Genomic DNA, 20,654 nt, shown 5'->3' with positions numbered 1-20,654 from the left:
TCTGTTGAGAAATATATGGAAAAAAAAGAAATATATGGAAAAAGTATAAAAATCATAATTCACTTTCTACCTGATATGTCAAATATAAAGACATTTGCAGTGTTTTCTATATTCTACATAAATATAAACTTTAAACTTACAGAGAAAGTATATCCTATACACTTGCATTTTAGAATAGAACCTCGTATTAACAACCTGTTCTTGATGAGTTCATCATCTCCTTCTAACAGTTGGCTAACAACAAATATGTGTCAATGTGAGGACCTCACACACACTGTAATTGGTTTGTAGGTTTGGTAACTGTTGCCTCTGCATCTTGAATTCACATTGCCCTTGACCTTCCTGTAACTCTGACTGATAAGCACTTGCTGACCTATCAAATGCTGCTGTTAAAAGTGTTTGCCTACTCTGTTCACAGGCTGACAAGGCCAGCTGAGTGGTTGCGCAAAATCCCTTTGCACAAAAAGCATCTCCCCTACTTCCACTCCATCATATGTTCAAACTGTAAAGAATGTTTTACACTTTCTTGTTAGGTGCTTTATGTGCATTAATTTAATTACATCTACAACAAACTTTTGATATAAGTACTATTGTCATTATTCTACATCTTAGAAAATTTCAGAGAAATTTATTTTTTGAAAGAAAATCACTTTATTCTAATTGATTCATAAACAGTAACATCACAAAAGCTGGTTTAAGGAGGCCACACAAACATTTGCCCAGGCCCAGACTCAATACCACCTCAGTGAACTTCTAAATAGTAAGAACACTCTTTCCCATTGTAATTCTGAGGCAAGGATACTATTAATGGTAGAGGAGAGGTTTAACTGGTAGTTTTGTACTTTATCAATTATATCTTTATACTAAATTAACTTGGTCATGAGAGATGATGTTCCATTTCTTTGTTATGACCTTCTCAATTAGGCTAATCCATTTGCGGGTCTGCACTGTTCCAGCACCTCACTGAAACCCTCACAAAGTTTAAGGTCACTCTGGTTCTGTGCACACTCCAAAAACTGTTTCATCTCATAGTGGCGTGGGCCAATCTGCTGCTGCTGGTAGAATGCCAGCTGAGTTTCCTGAGGCTCCTAGAATGATGTCAGGCCTTGAGGTCTCAGCATTACTTCCTCCACCAAAACCCCTAGCAATGGCATGACCTAGCATGTGGCCCACAACAGAGCCCACAGCCACACCAGCTGCAGCGGTTGCCATCTGGGCCATGAGACCTGGCGGCCAGAGGGCAGCAGCAGGTGAGCCCACAGCAGATGGTGGAGCTGCCACTGGTGGCTGAGCTGCTCATGCTGGCCTACGCACAGCTCTAATCTGAGGTGCCTACTGGCCAGCCGGAGGGGCCATGTGGGAGGTACAACCTCACCTTCCATGCATCACAACTGTACTGTGGCTCTGTGTTTACAAGTTCGAAACTCGGAGAGGACCCCTGTGGCTTCTGATAATTTCAGAGAAATTTAATATTTTACTCAAGCCACACAACTAGGAAGGGGCAGAGACAAGATCTAAATAGGTATTTCTTTTTTAGTTGTTGTTGTTCTTAAAGACTTTATTGTTGGAGAGAGGAAGGGAAGATGACAGAGGGGGAGAAACATCAATGTGTGGTTGCCTCTCACACGCCCCCAACCTGGGACCTGGCCCAAAACCCAGGCATGTGCCCTGACTAGAAATCCAACCCATAACCATTTGGTTTACAGTACGACACCCATCACGCTGAGCCACACTAGTCAGGGCTGAACAGGTATTTCTAACTCCAAGGCACAGGCATGTCCCATTCTATGCTGTATACCCCCCACCCCCACATTTAAGCAGGATAGCTTAGTGGTTCAGAATAGGAACTGTGAAGTTCAACTTCTGGTTTCAAAACCACTTCTCAGTTTATGACCTACTTGACACCCCATGCTTCAGTTTCATGATCTGTAAAATGGATATAATAACAGTATATAACTCACAAAATTGGTATATGTATTAAATGTGCTAATACGTATTTAAACTAATGCTTGCCATGAAAATGTAGTAAATGTCACTAAATTAGCCATTATTATTATTTTATCTTTATCATGCAATAAATATATCCTACTAAAAAGCAAATGATATAAAGGGAAGAAGAGGAATAGTAACACACTAATTCAATAGCACATTGTAGAGTCTGAAAATTGACAACTAGTCACCTAATAGACCCCTGGGGAAATGGACATGATGAGCAAAATTGTTTGACTATTAGACAAGGGGGATGGAGAGGCAGATAATTGCTGGGGAGCAAGGAACACAAGAAGCCTAGGGAGAGCTGAATTAACAAGGAAGCTCAGAGCTTCCACTTTAAGATTCTGATGAAAGTCAAATTCTTATGGTGAAAGAATTTGATGACTTTTGAGGAAAGTCAGCTCTAATTGTATTTTATATCATGGCATTGGTGGTCGTGGTAGTGTTGGCCCTATGGCATCATTTTGGTTCACCCTATTTTAGATAAAACAATTGTCTTATGTTGATCCACTACACTCTCAGAATATTCAGTTAAAAAAACTTCTCTTTAAATCAGACATACTAAAGGAATTTTGAAACAACATGGTTCCTTTTTATATAACATTAAATATGTGGGATAATAATTATATTTGGAGGTATATATGGGACTTCTTTTAAATCTAGGCCTTAAATTTCCACTATTTTCAAATTTGGATCAAAATCTGGTGCCTAATAAAGTCCACAGTGTGTTTGCCAGCACACATTCCAAATATCTCTTATTCATTTTGACTTGACTTTACTGTCTTATTTAACATTCTACTTCTTTGTCAATTAGTGCTTCAGAGGAGGGTATTCTGCCTAAGTAGCAGAATTCATGGCAGTTTTCAATGCTGTATTATGCCTGGCACCAAAATCGAATCATGTTGTCGTATTTTCAAAATTAAAGCATTGGTGGCATGATCAATGGCTGGGGTTCCATTCAAACTTTACCTAGGATTTAACCTGACTCCTTGTACATACTAGATGCAAACATATGAAAGATTTTATTAGTTTTCGGGGGTTGCTTATATAAAGAATATCATGAAGGGAAAAAGGGTCATGAAAGTTACTAAATCATCAAGGATGAATCCATGTATACCCTTGCTTCTCCTTTGCTCTGTCACACATAGTTCAGATTTCCTACTACTAGTCCAAATAAGAAACTACATTATATACAGTAGTAGGAAACTCAATGCCTACTTCATAACACAAGAGGAATAGGAGCATTCATATTATTATGTTATCATGCATATTATTATTAAGCATTCATATTATTATGAATATATTATGAATATATATTATTATGCATATTATTATGAAGCATTCATATTATTATTGAAGTGTATTATTATGAATGCTTCAGTGAAACTTTAAAAGTAATATTCACTCCTTTGTGTCTTTCTAATAAAATAAACCCTAATACTAGGAATGAGTATGCTATAATTGAATGTGTCTATGTTAGTACATCAAAGATACCAGCTACTGTAATATTATTTTAATTCAATTCTATGGCTTTATAGAAAATCTTACTCAGGGGTTACCATTGTGTTAGTGTTTTGGCAGATACAAAGAAATTAAAACTAGGATATTTTAAGTGTGTATAGGCTATCCCCATTTACAAAGTCTTTTCAATGATAAAGTTTCATTTGGCATATATAATAACACTATGTGCTAGTTTGGATAGGGCCAATAGTACTGTCCTAATTTTAGAAATTAAAAATCCGAACCAACCAGCTGAGCGAAGAACAGTTGAAATAATTTTCCTATAGTCATAGCTAGTAAGTTGCAGAGCTGAAACCCAACCCAGTTTTCTGTCTTGAAAAACATATTTTCTGTTCTTAAATGGGCTAAACTCATTGCTGTGGCAAAACTTTCACAGAAATGTTACCTTAAAACTTATTGAACAAGGTAGGCAATAAGTAAGACATAGCTGTCCAAGTGCTAAAAAAGAGGGCAGACATTCATCAGGTTAAAAAGTAACAAATACTTGAGGCCTTTTTTTTTTTTTTTGGTGGGAAAGGGAAAATTTCCAAGGAGAGTTAAAACATTATGTGTTCTGATGCTGGACCTGCATGTGTTCCTAAAACGTGTAGAGGCAGATGAAGAAAGCCCTGGCCCTGGCTGCTGTGGCTCAGTTGGTTGGGCACCTTCCTGTAAACTGAGAGACTGTGGAATTGGTCCTTGGTCGGGGTGTGTGCAAGAGGCAACTAGTCAATATTTCTCTCTCACATCCATATCAGTGTTCTCTCTCTCTTTTCCCCGCTCCTTTCCCCTGTCTAAAATGAATAAGCATGTCCTCAGGTAAGGATAAAAAATGAAAATAAAAAAGCCTGGATTCCACCTGTACAAGCATAAATGAAATAGTTGTTAGGCATATTCCTGGAAGTAGTGAAATATAGGCCAATCTGGGATTCTACGGATGGGAGGTTTACATTGGGAAGTTGCAGCCAATAGTGCTGGATGAAGGAGAAGAGATTAAAAGGTTTCAGAGAGCTTTACATCAGGCAAGAAATTTGGCCTCAATCCAGCAAACCACACTGTGATGGGGTAAAGGAAAAAATAGCAGTATAGTGTGAGATGAATTAGAAGGGCCATGAAAATAAGGTAGGTATGGTGAGGCTTTATATTCACGAGAACACAGAGTCATTAAGAAAGAAACCAGACTGTTTTGTATGTAGTGACCAATGTTTGTTCATTGCAAAGGACAAAGGTATACCAAGGGTTAGAGCTGCTATTGACTAAATAGGAAAGTGAGTTTGTAGGTCTGTGTTTGAGCATGTTTGGGAGTAGACAGGACTGCAGTTCATAATGTTTGTGAAATGGCTTCCCCTTGATTGAAAACAAGCTACCTTCTAATTCAAGGTAGTTTCCTTAAATTGGAGACAAAGAAATGATGGAGCTATCATCAGTTTGACTCTTTTAAAAAATGTGTTACTTCCTCCTATATCCTTAAGATTACAACCCTAGGGCACATTTTGAAAGTTTTAAAATTTGCAAATGATTTGGAGGCTATAGGAACAAGACCAAAAATCCAGTTACCCCAGATGGAACTATATTTCTAAGGATTCTTTACAAAAGAAAAAAGGAAAGAAACTTGATGATATCAGGAATCTACTGTGTACAGACATTATGTATATAGGATATCTGGATGTATCTTCCTTCTCACAGTTCTGGGAGCCCTTATAATCACCACCAACAGGGATAAGAATGGTGTGGAAATGGAGCCTCTAAGAGGCTGAGTAAGATCGCAGTGTGGATAGCAGAAGGTAGAGTCAAACCTAGGTCTTCTGCTTTAAAGTCAGTGTTTCACAACTACTCTAAATACATATTTATTTATTTATTTTTAAAATTCTATTTATTTACTTTTAGAGAGGGAAGGGATGGAGAGAGAGAGAGAAACATCAGTGTGCAGTTGCTGGGGGTCATGGCCTGCAGCCCAGGCATGTACCCTGACTGGGAGTTGAACCTGAGATACTTTGGTTCACAGCCCGCACTCAATCCACTGAGCTACGCCAGCCAGGGCTAAATACATATTTAAAAACAAAGACAGAAGAAGACCTGCTATCAAGTGTCCTTATAAAAAAGAAGAGGCCCTAACCAGTGTGGCTCAGTTGGTTGGGTGTCATCTCACAAACTGAAGGGTCACGTGTTTGATTTCCAGTCAGGGCATATGGCTTCTGTCCCTGATTGGGGTGCGCACTCTCTCACATCGATGTTTCTCTCCATCTCTTTCTCCCTTCCTTCTCCCTTGTCTATATTCAGTGGAAGGACATAGATGAGGGTGTGAGGGGATAAACAGCAATAGGATACTTTTCTTTGTTTTAAAGACGCTAAACCAATAACAAATGAGCAGTGAAGGTGGTGGCATAGGTAAACATGACTTGCCTCCTTGCAAAACCTCATCAAAATTACAACTAAATTATAAAACAACCATCACTCAAAACCATTAGAAATTGAGTTCAATAGAAGGCTGACACTACAAAATTAAAGAAACCACATCTATCAGGACTGGTAGGAGGGACAGAGACATGGAATAGGCTGGTCCCATGTCCATGTGTTGTGAATAAAGATTTGGGACACATATCTTGGGAGCAAGGGGTCTCAGGCCCACACCAGGCCCCACAGCCCAGAGTACCAGCATCAGGAAGATAAGTCCCCATAACTTCCAGCTGCAAAAACCAGTGGGGACTGAGTAGGTGGCAGGAACCAACTGGAGTCCCAAGCAGTTCCTCTTAAAGAACATGCACACATGTATTACTCAGACTCACTCCCTCTGAGCTCCAATACCAAGGTAACAGCTTGAAAGGCACCAGTTGTATACAGGGAGGAACTGCAGTGTTGGGTATCAAGGTAAGAGCTGTGGGGGGACAGCTTTCTCCCAGACAGAAAGGCAAGCAGAGGCCATCATTCCTTTTCTGAACCCTCCTCCCACAGAGCCACAGAGCCAGCATATGAAGGCCGTAATTGAGACTACATCAACCTGGCTAACACTGTTTTCCTTGCCCTGGAGATTCCCTGAGACTCCATCACACCCAACTTACAACCATTAACAGTGACTTTTCCATATGAATGGCTGGTCTTGGCTCATGCTTCACAACTTCCTAAATCCTTTCAAACAAGCAACAGCCAGCCTCAGTGAGCCTCAGTTCCCATACCACTTACTAAGTGGCCTCGGGCACAGCACTAGCAGCAGCCAGCCTAGATTCATAGCTTGGCTTCGCCTGAGAATCTCCAACCCCAGCACAAGTAGCAGCCACCTCAAATGCCTTATAGCTCATTTAGGGTGGCCCCAGGCAGAACACAGGTGGGGGCTGAACTTGACCTGTACCATCCAGGAAACCCCAGAGCCTGCATACCCAGTGAACAGCTACAGACCATGTTGGAGCACTACCACCCTGTCTCTGCACAGCTGATCCTCCATGGAGGGTGGAGGTTGGTGGTCAGTGGTCACAACCTGACTAAATCCCTCCCATTGACTTGCCAATAGCAACCAAGGTTCAACTATAAGAGGAAGATGTACTCAGCCCACACAAAGGGCATACCTCGAGTACCCTAGGAGATAGGGGAGGCTGTGCTACTGGACCCTACAGGACACCTACTACATTAGACCACACTACCAAGAGTCAAAGCAGCTCTGCATAATACATAGAAACAAACACAGGGAGGCTGCCAAAATGAGGAGACAAAGAAACAATGCCCAAATGAAAGAACAGATCAAAACTCCGGAAAAAGTGCTAAACAAAATGGAGGTAAGTGATCAGATGCAGAGTTCAAAACACTGGTTATGAGAATGCTCAAGGAACTTAGTGAGGACCTCAGTTGCCTTGAAAAGATCAGTCAGAAACAAAGGATTCACTAATTGAAATAAAGAACAATTTACAGGGAAACAACAGTAGAGTGGATAAAGCTGAGAATCAAATCAATGATTTGGAATATAAGGAAACAAAAAACAACCAATCGGAACAATAAAAAGAAAAAAGAATCCACAAAAATAAGGAAAGTGTAAGCAGCCTCTGGGACAACTTCAAGCATCCCAACATTTGCATCATAGGGGTGCCAGAAAGAGGAAAGAAAGAACAAGAAGTTGGAAATCTATCTCAAAAAAATAATGAAAGAAATCATCCCTGATTTGGGGTGGAAATAGACATGCAAGTCCAAGAAGCACAGAGAGTTCCAAACAAGATAGATGCAAAGAGGCCCACTCCAAGACACATCATCATTAAAATGCCAAAGGTTAAAGATAAAAAGAGAATCTTAAATGAAGCAACAGAAAAGCAGTGGGAAGTTCCCATAACATTGTCAGCTGATTTCTCAAAAGAAACTTTGCAGGCTGGAAGGGATTGGCAAGAAATATTCAAAGTCATGGAAAGCAGGGACCTACAGCCAAGATTGTTCTACCCAGCAAAGCTATCATTTAGAATTGAAGGGCAGATAAAGAGCTACCCAGATAAGAAAAAAACTAAAGGAGTTCATCATCATCAAACCATTATTATATGAAATGTTAAAAGGACTTATTTAAGAAAAACAAGATCAAAACTATGAACAATAAAATGGCAACAAATACATATCTATCAACAATTGAATCTAAAAACAAACTAAGCCAATAAGAAGAACGTAGACAGAATCATATATATGGAGAAGATTTTGATGGTTTCCAGATGGGAGAGGACCATAGGGGAGGGTGAAGAGGTGAGGGGAGTAAGAAGTACAAATAGGTAGTTACAGAATAGCCATGGGGATGTAAAGTAGAGTATAGGAAATGGAGCAGCTGAAGAACTTACATGCATGAATGCATGACCCATGGGACATGAACAATAGTGCAGGAATTGCCTGAGGAATGGGGCATGTTGGGTGGAAGGGTTCAAGGGGGAAAATAGGACAACTGTAACATCATAATCAATAAAATATAACTTTTTAAAAATCCATGGAAAAAAATGTCCTCCGGTGAGGACAAAATAAATTAATAAAAGAGAAAAGAAGACGGTACAAGATAGGAAAGGACACCACTACCTTAAAAGAGGAAAAGCACATAGAGAAAATAGGAATAATTTTAAGACAAAATAAAATACAGGCTGGATAAGTATATGTTACAAAGATACAAAGGAAAAATTCAGTCATAGTACTTTTTTTAATTGATGATGTTTAACACAGAATGCAAAAACTATCTCATGTTCTGTGATAACTTTAGGAGTATTTCCTGAGGTTAAAAATTATTAAAATAAGCGATACATTGTTTTGAATCTGAAACATTTAATATTATCCCTATTATTTAAAAATTGGGTATGAGTTTTTTCATATGAGAGTGTCAAGTGCTATATTTTGTCTCTACCTCGGAAGACATGTTCTTCAGCATTTACCTCAGAAAAGGACCATCATCAACAGCTTAGTCATGAAGTGCAAGAACTGAAGCTCAGGGAACTATCCGCATCAAGGAACATGTTTGACCTGCACAGCACCACAGAACAATAAGTTGCTTTCTGATGGATGACTAATAACATAATAGGGACCTTCCCACAAAACAGTTTGACTTTTTTTTAACCTGAAATTTTCAAATACAGTCTTTCACTCTTATTCGTGGTTTCACTTTCTACAGTTTCAGCTACCTGCCATTAACTGTGGTCTGAAAATATTAAATGGAAAATTTAAGAAATGATCAATTCAGAAGTTTTAAATTACACACCATTCTAAGTGACAAAATCTCACAGCTTCCCTCTCCATCCCACGGGAAGGGAATCATCCCTTGTCCTGTGTCTCCACACTGCACACACTCCCCACCTGTCAGGCCTTCCAGCCGTCTGCCGTCAGATCAGCTATCAGAAAGAGAGAGAGACCACAATCACACACCTTTTATTACACTATATGGCTATAGTTGTTTTATTTTATTACTAGTTATTGTTGTAAATATTGTACTATGTGTAATTTATAAGTTAAACTTTATCATCGGCACGTATGTGTAGGATAAAAACGAGTATACATAGAGCTCGGCACTGTCAGTGTTTTCAGGCATCCACCAGCGGCCTTGCAACGTATCCTCCTCGGATAATGGGGACTAATGTAGTTTAATAAGCACAAGAGATTTCAGTTGATGTTGGATTTTGAAGAAGAAATAATTCACAGTAAAATCTTACGCTGGAATTTGACTACATTTCAGTGATCCTCAACCTTGGCTCTACATCAGAATCACCTGTGCAGCTTTAAACACAGGCTTACTGACTCAGAATCTTGGACAATGCAGCCTGGCCTTTGAAAAAAAGCTTCACAAATTACCCTATTGCACAAACAAGATTGAGAATTCTGATATAAGCAACACAAATAGTTTTTTAGTGAGCTTTTTCTGAGAAGAATTAGGATATTGCCATACAAACTTAAAAAACAAAAAAGTGATCCTGATAAGGAGAATTTGACCACTAAAGAGAGTTACCTCAATTTAATTGCTCCACAAAACAGCTGTCGCTCCACAATCTGCACACCTGCAGGCTATCCTTCAGCAGCTGCAATAAATTCCAAGCATATTTCCAATGCAAACTGACCCAACCTCTGAATATAAATCCCTCCAAGTCTCTCCTACAGTTTAACTGTAAACGCTCACTTCAGTTCAACTTTCCATTTGCCTAGTATTAGTCGGTTAGTATGGTTTAAACATTTATAGATAGAAAAGTTCAGAAGTGATCCATATTTTATTGTCATCAAATGTTAACTGAGTTTTTCATGCTACCAAGTATTTGACTACTATGGACACTCAAAAAATTACTGTCAATGAATTTGTTTTTTTTTTCTTTAGAAAATAATAATGAACTTATTCAGTAAGTATTTATTGAAAAGCAACCTTGGGGGAAGTCAGCACAGGCCTTTCAGAGAAAGTGGCACCTCAACTGGAAGAATGGATGGAATTTTCCAAGCAGAGAAGAGGAGAGAGAATATTCCAATCAGAAATAGTATGTACAAGTCCCAGAAACAAGAATACCATGGCACATTCAAAGAAGGATGAGAACTTCATGGAATATTTAGCACAAGACTCACCAACTCTCCATCACCACTTTTGTCATCATTTTTTATAATTTCACCAGACCTGTAGATAATTGTCCAATTGTCTGGCCTCTAAGCACGTCACTTCCAATCACCATACAAAAAGGAAGAGTAAGGGAGAATTTGCCTTCTCTGCCTGACTGTCTCAGTGGTGGAACATAGGTCTTCTACCTTTGGACTCGGACAGAAACTTCCACCATCAGCTCTCATGGTCCTCAGGCCTTCAGACACAGACTGCAACTGCACCGTCAGCTCTCTGGAGTCCCAGCTTGCTCACTGCAGACCTTGGGACTTCTCCACCTTCACAACCACGTAAACCAATTTTGTATACATATGTTCTATTAGTTCTGTTTCTCTGAAGGACCCAGTTAAGACAGCAAGGAACGAATAAATAAAATGGATGAATTAATAATGTTATGTGTAGCTAAAACATAGCAGAGGACTTAAGAGATGAATACCAACATTAATAAGAGTTAAAGGTATTATGTCTTAATTATATGCAAAATACTCTGTCAAACCCTTTAAAGAAACATCTCACTTATCCTCATAATCTTATGAGGTGTGTACTTTTATTATCTCCACTTTATAGAAAAAGTCACTGAAGCACAGAGAAATCAGGTAACTTTCTAAGGTCACATTAGTATAAATGATTTGTTTCATTCATATCTTTAATAGAAATATCTTTCTTCATTATTTCTGTTCTTTCAAATCAATCAACTAATCCATTAAGCAACAAGAATGTTCCGAGCTTGCTATTATGTGTCCCAGGTGATTTCCTCTAAGGAAATGAAGGCACCAATGGTGAGCAGACATCTTCCTAGCTTTAAGAAACAGTACATCAAAAACATCCAAACATGTGATGCCTTTGGACAACATTTCTACTTTTCAGTTCTCTAACTAGTTTGCAATAGGCAAGCAGTTATAAGAGCAAAATAACTACTAATTACAAGCAAGTGTAAATAAGAAAAATTGAGTTCAATGAAGCATTTTAAACCACATATTTCATTTCAGAAACGTGGAGACCACGTCATTAGTAATGTGGAAATTATGTTTTACTCCAAAGACTAAAAAGTCTGTTTATGGTAGGCTTAATTTAAAAAACAAACAAACAAACAAAACAACCTTTTTCCCTTTCTTCAGACAATCAGAAATTGACAAACTGTTGCTATAAAGTGGCTGAGGGTAAATATTTTAGGCTTTGTGGGTCATATATTTTCTGTAACAACCATTCAACTCTGCCATTGTAGCATGAAAACCATCATAAACAATAAGTAAATGAAAGAGTGTGCTGTGTTCCAATAAATCTGTATTTCCAAAAGCAGATGGTGGGCTGGATTTGCCCTGAGGGTTGTAGTTTGTCAAATCCCTGATCTAGAATCTTAGGTATCATATTCTCAGATCAGAAAACATAAGCAAAAAAAGACAATCTACTCACTCTAACACAAATATCTTACTGATGAAGTCTAACCTGGTGAATACAAGTCCTTATAAGGAAGATTGATTAATTTAAGTTGATAATGGGTAGAAGGTAGCAGTAGTTACTACATTGTGTCTCCACTGGAATCTGTAATAAATAAACAACTATGAAAGAACCTATGTCATTAAAGAATCAGGCTACCACTCTGAGCCAAGAATCCACCATTTTGCTCCATATCATCTTTCACTGACAGGCTCTTAAACGTTATTGGTTCCCTCATGTATATTTATTTTTGCTACAGAAATCTACCTGCCTAGACAATGCAAGTTTGTTAATTTCCCTGCAATTGTGGTGACCTGTAAATTGAGACATGGATATCAATTAGATAAAACGATCTGCAAATTACTTTTTAAGTTATTTCTTTTTTTTTAAGATTTTATTTATTTATTTTTAGAGAGGGAAGGGAAGGAGAAAGAGAGAGAGAGAGAAACATCAATGTGCGGTTGCTGGGGGTCACGGCCTGCAACCCAGGCATGTGCCCTGACTGGGAATTGAACCTGCGACTCTTTGGTTCGCAGCCCACGCTCAATCCACTGAGCTATGCCAGCCAGGGCAAGTTATTTCTAATTACCCAATTCCTGTCCAAACTAATTCATTCAGTAGAAAATTTTCAGTCAAGATTTTCAAGTTTACTGATCCTAACTAAATTCCAAATTATACTAAATTACACTCGGGGATCTGTAGTACTGGGAGTAAAAACACATACCTTTTATGGGGACATATTCAATGCATAACAGGCCCTAAAATCTCCCAAAATGTGCCAACAAGAGTCTTTTCTAGGGATTTTTATTACTGGAACTAAGTCCACAAGGCTGCAGGGTCATATGTTAAACTCAAGAGCTGACAAACATGTTTTCTGTCACACGGAGAAATCTCAGTGGCACCAAGAGATAAAAACAAACAAACAAAACTAACATGCACGAGAGACAAAAACAAAACAAAACATGGACTTGCAATGCCATTCGATTCCCTGGTGCCAGCTGTGTCTGTGGCTCAACCTAAAACCCACCTACCCTTTCCAATGTTTCCTTCCTATGGAAATAGGCCTCTGTACTCTCAAACAAGAGAACGAACATCTTTAACATCTCTTCCAACTAATGTCCAAATATTGGTTCTCCACTATGTTCACCTAAGAGATTCCATGGCACAACAGGATTACAGGATGCTAAAAAGTTTTGTAGAAATATATTCTACCAAAAATAGTTAGATGATACCCAACATGTTATTGAAGAAATATTCTAGTCAACAGAAATGAAAAGACATCAAGAGACATTAAGAGACATTAATAGAGAAAAAAGTCAATAAGGACTTCCATGAATAGACAGAGGCCTTTAAAATTTTACCATACAATGGCACAAACTTATTTTACTGTCCTTCCAGAGTCAGTTTATTTCTCCTCCCCAACTGTTCTCTGCTGACTATATCCTGTCCTTTCATAGGCTTGATACATATTTATCAATATATCTGGCAAATATTTATTGAGATTCTTCCAGGCACTGTACCAAAAACAAGCAGCCACAAAAATTAATAAGGCTTACAGTTCTTGCTCCCAAAGGAATGTATAATCTAGTGTGTATACAACAGATTTCAAAGACCTAGACATCAGAAGATATGCAATGCTTTCTTGTTTTTCTTATTTCAAAAGACTATAAGAATACACTTCCAAAACTTATAATCAAAACATGAGTCATAAACCCAATAATATTTAGATTAAAAATTAATAAAATAAAATATTATCTTTCAATTTAATTGATGTCATTTTAACCATCCTATAAAATGTCATGTAACTAAACTCATCATTTTAATTCCCATTTGGATTGTACTTATATTAGTAAATAACACATTTTTAACTCCAATGTTTATTTTTTACATATTTATAAAATCTGTAATCCATAGTGTTTTGTTAGCATTTGGATTGAAAAAAATGAGATCTTGTAAACATATTACACTGAAATTTTATTTATTGCTATAAGAATTGAAGGAACCTTTAATAGCTATCTGGTTTAAGCCTCAACTTCTAATATAGAGTCATTGAATTTTAATTTCCAAAGTGAATTCTACAGAATGCAGTTGCCACCATTTTCTTAACACAAATTTTGTTTTACTAATTCAGTAAGAATCATTTCCAGAGTCAACTAACTTGATTTATCTTAAACAGGCTTCAAAGCAGATCTTCAGACATATTATTCTTCTAAAAGATATGTATATATTTTTTGCCCAAACCTTTTCTAACCTCAGAAGGTTTATGTAAGGATTGGGTTAGCATTTGGAAAAAAATAGCTTTCTTACCTAGATAAACATGTCAGGCATAGGACCAGGGGTTTCCTTGGGACAGAGCAAAAGTCTCCCTCAGGTCTTTCTTCTGAAACCACTCAAAGAGATGAACAAGCAGGTTCACATGCTGCCAGTACAGGAGGCCTCCTCCCATTCTTGTGCAGGAGCCTCATCCCTAACTTTGGTTCAGAAAATTTAAAAACATATCTGTCAGCAAAATTCCATTTATCAATTTAAAACTATGCCACATGTAGTAGTATTATTATTATTATTTCAAGTTGTAAATTATTCAGGAGAGAATTGTTGGAGCCTATGGGGCCTCTTAAAACCAATAATTAAAGCATGTGGATGGAAAAAAACATTTTTAATCTTTACTCTATTTTAAATTACAAAATAAATCATGAAACAGTAATCTCTAAACAACAAAAGTGTTGTTTGTAGAACAGGTGAGTGCATTAGAGAAAATTTATTTGTCTTTCTTGCCATAGGAACTTGATGGCTGGAGAGTCCAATCAATGTGCATTCTCTCAAATGTTGTTTTCCTCATTTTCATACTCAAATGCATAACTTCTGTACATAACAACACTTATCCGTTGATTATCAACAATTGCTTACATGAAACTACAGTGCAAAAATGTGGTTAGAAACTACCAAGATAAAAAAGAAAAAGAAAAAAAAACTTCCCATTTTTCAGATATAGAAGGAGAAAGGGTGTGGTTAACAAAATAATGTATTTTAAAATAACCAGAGTACTGTTGAAACAACTAAATCCATCGCAGGTTGTTTGAGGATATACTTCTAAGTGACAATCTTCTAAAATCAAATATTTCATTATATAAAGAGCCGAACCTAGGGCATCTGATGTCATCATTTAGTTACCTTATAATCTCTACCTAGAAGGGCAGGAGGGCAGACTAGAAGAAAAAATTAGAGACTGATCAATTGGAAGGGGTAAATAGAGAAAACAGAAATTTCAGGCAGAAATGTTAAGCAGATTTTGAAAAAGAAGAAAGGTTTTTAGAAAGAGAAGAAGAGACCAGAAAATGAGGGAAGAAAAAGAAAACAAAGAAGATAGATAACAATAGTAAAGGGGTTAAACTAGACTTATGTCAAATACAGGATGGGGCAAAAGTAGGTCTACAGTTGTTTGTATAAAAAATAATACAATAATTAATAAGTAACCTAATAATGAATTGTTTTGCATACTCACATCTGTAAACCTAATTTTGCCCCACCCTATAGATGTTGCTTTAATTCTTTTTTCTTCCAAAAAAATTACTTTGAAGGAGAAGTTGGTTAAATTATGTAAAACACAAACTGTAACCACCCAAGAATTACAGAACTGAAACTTTTGCTTCACAATAATATGTTTTGCCTGGACTTGCTGGAAAACAGTGATTACCTATCTGCTATCTGATCCCATGGCTCACTTCCTGTTCCTTCATCACTTCATGGCCCGTGTCCAGAGGGAAATATACTAGATACAGTGGTCTCTGTATTGGAAATAAAACTTTAGGAGAAGAAGATTCCTGGTCTATAGATAGCATAGGGAGATAATGGGTGTTTTGTAGCCACTAGTGTATTAACCAATTTTGGTTATCATCAATGAATATGGAATATCATCAATGAATTCATCATTGAATATCATCAATGAATATGGATACCTTTGTCTCAATGTATTACTGCACAGATAACTTATTAAAACAGAAAAAGTTTAGCCCTGGCTGGTGTGGCTCAGTGGATTGAGCACTGGCCTGTGAAACAAAGGATCACTGGTTCGATTCCCAGTCAGGGCATATGCCTGGGTTGCAGGCCAGGTCCCTAGTAGGGGGCACTCAAGAGGCAACCACACATAATGCTTCTCTCCCTCTCCCTCCTTCCCCTCTGGCTAAAAAGAAATAAATAAAACCTTTTAAAAAATAGGGAAAGTTTACCTTTACAATGGAGAAATCTGGCAGACACCATCTTAATGGAATAAACTAAGCATCACCAATAGTTGAGCAATGTGACATTCACCTCTGTACTATTCCTGCCAAAAATATTTTAACCTAAATTTAATTGTGAGAAAACAATCACACAAATATAGAATTTGAGACATTCTGCATGGCGACTGACCTGTTTCAAAAAAGATAACATGAAAAACAAAAAATAGGGAAACTGCTTTGTTAAAAGAGATTAAAGATGCTATTTTCAAATGTTATGTGTGGTCCTATATTGATTCCTAGACAAAAAGAAGTTAAGGTATAATAGATAATTTGAGATAGTTATGGAAATTTAAATATAAAGGGTTTATTAGATAATGTTATTGAATTACTATTCTTTGTGAAAAGATCTGATATGTAGGAGAATATCTTTACTCTTAAGAGATACAGGTTAAGTATACACATACTAGGAGGTGACAGGAGGTCTTCAACTTACTTTAAAATAGGTCACCAAGAGGCCTTGTGTGTATATATGCACACACATATGTAAAGACATAAAGTTGGCAAAACAACAGTTGGTGATCTAGGTAAAGCATATACAGTGTTTGTTGCACTATTCAAAGTTTTTCTTAGGCTTAAAAAATGTTCTAAATAAAAAAGTTGAATGGCAAGGTGGTAGTGGAAAATTGTTGACCCTGAAGTCAGAGAACCTTGAATCTCAAAGTGGTGGATTTTTTTTGTTGTTTTGTTTGTTTTGTTTTAATCTTAAGCAAGCCACTCTTTACTACTGAGGCAAGATGTAGCACATCAGTTAAGTGCTACAATGCAATGTCTGACTAAATAATATTAATCAGACTTGTAGGAATACCTATTATTAACTATTAATACCTATTAATACCTATTATTAATACCTATGGAATGACCATCATTCAAGTCAATGCTCCAACTAAACAGGCTAAAGAAAATGAAATTGAAAGCTTTTACCCAAGTATCCAGAAGTTGATAAAATAATAAGACATGTTGATAATTATTGGTGACTGAAACATAAAAGTAGGAAATAAGGCAGAACCAAATGTCAAAAAACTTGGTCCTTATTCAACAACTCAAGCAAAATAAACCAGAAACATTGCTGCAGACAAAAATGACAAAACTGAAGCTGTCCTGTCTTGGGCATATCATAAGAAGGCGGGGTTCTTTAGAAAAGACTGCTGGGAAAAATATAGGGAAGGAAACGAAGAGGAAGACTAAATATGACATAAATTGACTCCATAAAAGAAGCCATAGGCATGAGTCTACAGGAGCTGAGCTGAGCTGTTGAGGCCAGGACATTGTGGACATCACTCATTTATAGGGTCACCAGAAGCCAGAGCTGACAACAGCTTGTAACACACACAAACCACTGTAGCCCTCTGAAAATGAAAAGGACAACCTCACTAATCTACCCCCATAAGATTTCTGTAAGGATGAATAATGTATGCAAATGTGTGTTTATAAACTTTAAAGTATTCCAGGGTTCTTAACCTGGAATCCAAGGATAGAAGACAAGGTTCCATGGATTTGGATGGAGAAAAAAATTACATCTTCTTTTATTTCAGTAGCCTCTAAGTGAAATTTAATATTTCCTTCAATTATACACACAGGCATGAATTAACATGCCATGTGCCTAGAACACAGTAAGAACTCAATAATTGTTAGCTGTGTTATCATTATGGTCAAAGTTATTCAATTGCACAAATGAGGGTCATGAAAAGCATGAGTCAATCACAGAGCTCTTACAATCCTCACTTTTTTTTCCTTCCACGTCTAAAAGGACACACCTGCTCTGAGCCAATACTATGTGATAGATGCTATATCACTGACTCATAGTTTCCAAGGCCCTCACTTGTGCAACTTAAAAAAATGAGTTGTAATGGTTAATAGAGCCAACTCAAAACTGAACCTCTGCTTCTACCCTCCCAAACCTCACCACCAAACAAAATGAAATGAAATGAAATGAAATGAAACAAAAAAAAACTCCTCTCCCATAATGATAATCCATCTTTCCAGGTGCTCACCTCAAAAATGTTGAAGTCATCCTTGACTCCTCTATTCTTTGTCCCAACTCTACTCCTTCAGGAAATTCTGTTGGCTCTAACTTTAAAATACTCTTTAAAATCTCGTCACTTCCCATCATATCCACTGCTGCTACTCTGGTCTAAGCCTCCTCACAGGTCTCCTTCCTTCTCCTCTTGCCCTATTGCATCTGTTCTCTACACACAGAATTATCCTTTTAAAATACGTCACATGACGTCATTACACTTCTTAAAATCTGCAACGGTTTCTGCTTCCCTCCAAGTAAAAACCAAAGCCCTTTAAATGACCCTCAAAATTTGTATGATCTGAACTTCCCTTACTTCTGTGACTTCAACTCCTCCCACTCTCCCTCCAACGCCCCCTTCCATTCCCCTGCCCACTCATGCTGTTCTAGCGACACTGGCCTTCATGTGGTCTCTTCAACATGCTCCTACTGTAAGACTTTTGCATTGGCTGTTTTCACTGCCTTAGAATGCTTTTCCCCCAGATACTCATGTAGCTTATTCCATCATCTCCATGTGTCTGCTCAAGTCACCTCTCTAGTAAAGCCTACTCTGAAAATCCTATTTAAAAATATCAGCCCACCACAGGATGTGTAATCCCTCTTACCTTGTTCTTCTTTTTGTGTGTATAGTACTGATCACTTTCTAATATATGAATAATGCAATTGCATATTGTCTATTTCTGCCTCCTACATTATAAACTCCATAGAAGCAAGGATTTTTTTTTTTTTGGTTTACTCATAGTTTTCAAATTATGTGTTCATTTATTCAGTTTTGTTGGCATTTTCTATTTGTTGTTTCAATTTTTCTTGTGCTAGAAACCATTGAACATAAAATTTACTGGCTTAACCATTTTTGAATGCAGAGTTCAATCATATTAAATACATTCATATTGTTCTGCAACCATTGCCACCATATTCAGACAAAAATCCCTGTGATTCTCTTGGCCTTTCTCCCATGAATATTAAGCCATTAAGAAATGGTTTTAAATAATGACCGCAGTAGATCTAGTCATCATGTCCACAATTCAAGGGCAAAAGAAGTTGGAAAAAAAAAGAGTGGTGCAGTTTCAGTTCCTTCTTAACAAAGTAAAAATTTTTCACAAATTAAAAACAAAAAACAAGCCCCCAGGAGAATCAGAATTTTGTTCATTGGCCATGATTGGGTCATATGGCTGCCATTACCTTTAAGAGATGCTGAATAAAGGAAAGGGAGAAAAAATATTATTATGGATGGCCCAGATAAGCTCTGTCCAGTAGTTGTGTTATGCAAGCCATGTATGTAATTTCCTAGCAGGCATATTTTTTTAAGTAAAAAGAAACAAGTGAATTAATTTTAATAATATATTTTAACCCAACATATTCAAAATATCATTTCAATATGTGACTAATATAAATATTATTGAAATGTATTTCTCATTCTTTTCTTTTGCTAGACTTAGTTTTTGAAATCCAGTGTATGTTTTATACTTCCAGCACATCAATTTGAACTAGCCTTAGTCGTAGCCTAGTGTTCAATAGCCACTTGTGACTACAGGTTTTCTTATTGGATAGCACAACTATAGATCAATCACAGCCAATTACCTGGGCAGCCACCCCAACAAGCCAGGTTTTGTTAACAAGGGAGAAGAGAGGTGGGGGTGGAGGTAAACAGAGGCAACTAACAAATGACTGCCATATCAATGAAATTACTGAAATTATTAATCAAATTGAATTGTCAAATAATAGTGTAATAGGTGTTTTTTGTTTAACAATGCACGGAAGGCTACAAACTATTTTAAAACTTTGTTGTACATTAAACCAAAAAGGGTTCAATGTGCTTCAGAAAACTCAGCATAAAAGATGGACTCATGTCCCCAGACCTTATTCAACAGATGTTTACTGCATTAGAGATTTTTTTCAGCTCCTTCAATGGTCTTTCTATGTGATCTCTGGGTCTTTGCACATGTTATCTCCTCTACATAGACTATTTTCCCTCTTTGTTTCATTTTCCCTAAATCTGGCTGGTTCTAACTCATCTTTCAGTTCTCAGATTAAATGTTATTGCTTCATGAAAAACTTTTCTCTAACTCCATATCATTCATTACATCATATATTTTCATGTATGCTTGTCATCCGCCTATCATTATGCTCATTATACTTTACTGTAATTATTTATTTTGTTGTGTATCTCTCTCACTTTATTATATGCCCCACAAGGTCTAAGATCATGTCTGTTTTGTATAGGAGGATCTACAAAAATGCCTGATCCATGTTTAATATAGACTTGTTGAGTGAATGAATCTAATGTCATGTGAGCTGTGAAAACAGAAAATTGAAGACAGACTTAAATGAGTAATACTATAATGTGTCTAAGGCTACTACAGAAGCA

The 20,654-nt window shown here is 37.1% G+C and overlaps 1 pseudogene; it reads right to left on the bottom strand.

Annotated features, from left to right (window-relative positions):
* Nucleotides 1-858: 858 nt before the first annotated feature.
* LOC123813439 lies at nt 859-1,923 on the bottom strand (annotated as a pseudogene).
* Nucleotides 1,924-20,654: the final 18,731 nt, after the last annotated feature.

This window comes from Phyllostomus hastatus, unplaced genomic scaffold (assembly GCF_019186645.2).
Source record: "Phyllostomus hastatus isolate PE091 unplaced genomic scaffold, TTU_PhHast_1.1 phas_contig_152, whole genome shotgun sequence".
NCBI classification, from domain to species: domain Eukaryota; kingdom Metazoa; phylum Chordata; class Mammalia; order Chiroptera; family Phyllostomidae; genus Phyllostomus; species Phyllostomus hastatus.
Note: the sequence above shows the minus strand (reverse complement) of the source record. Positions and strands in the feature narration are given on the sequence as shown.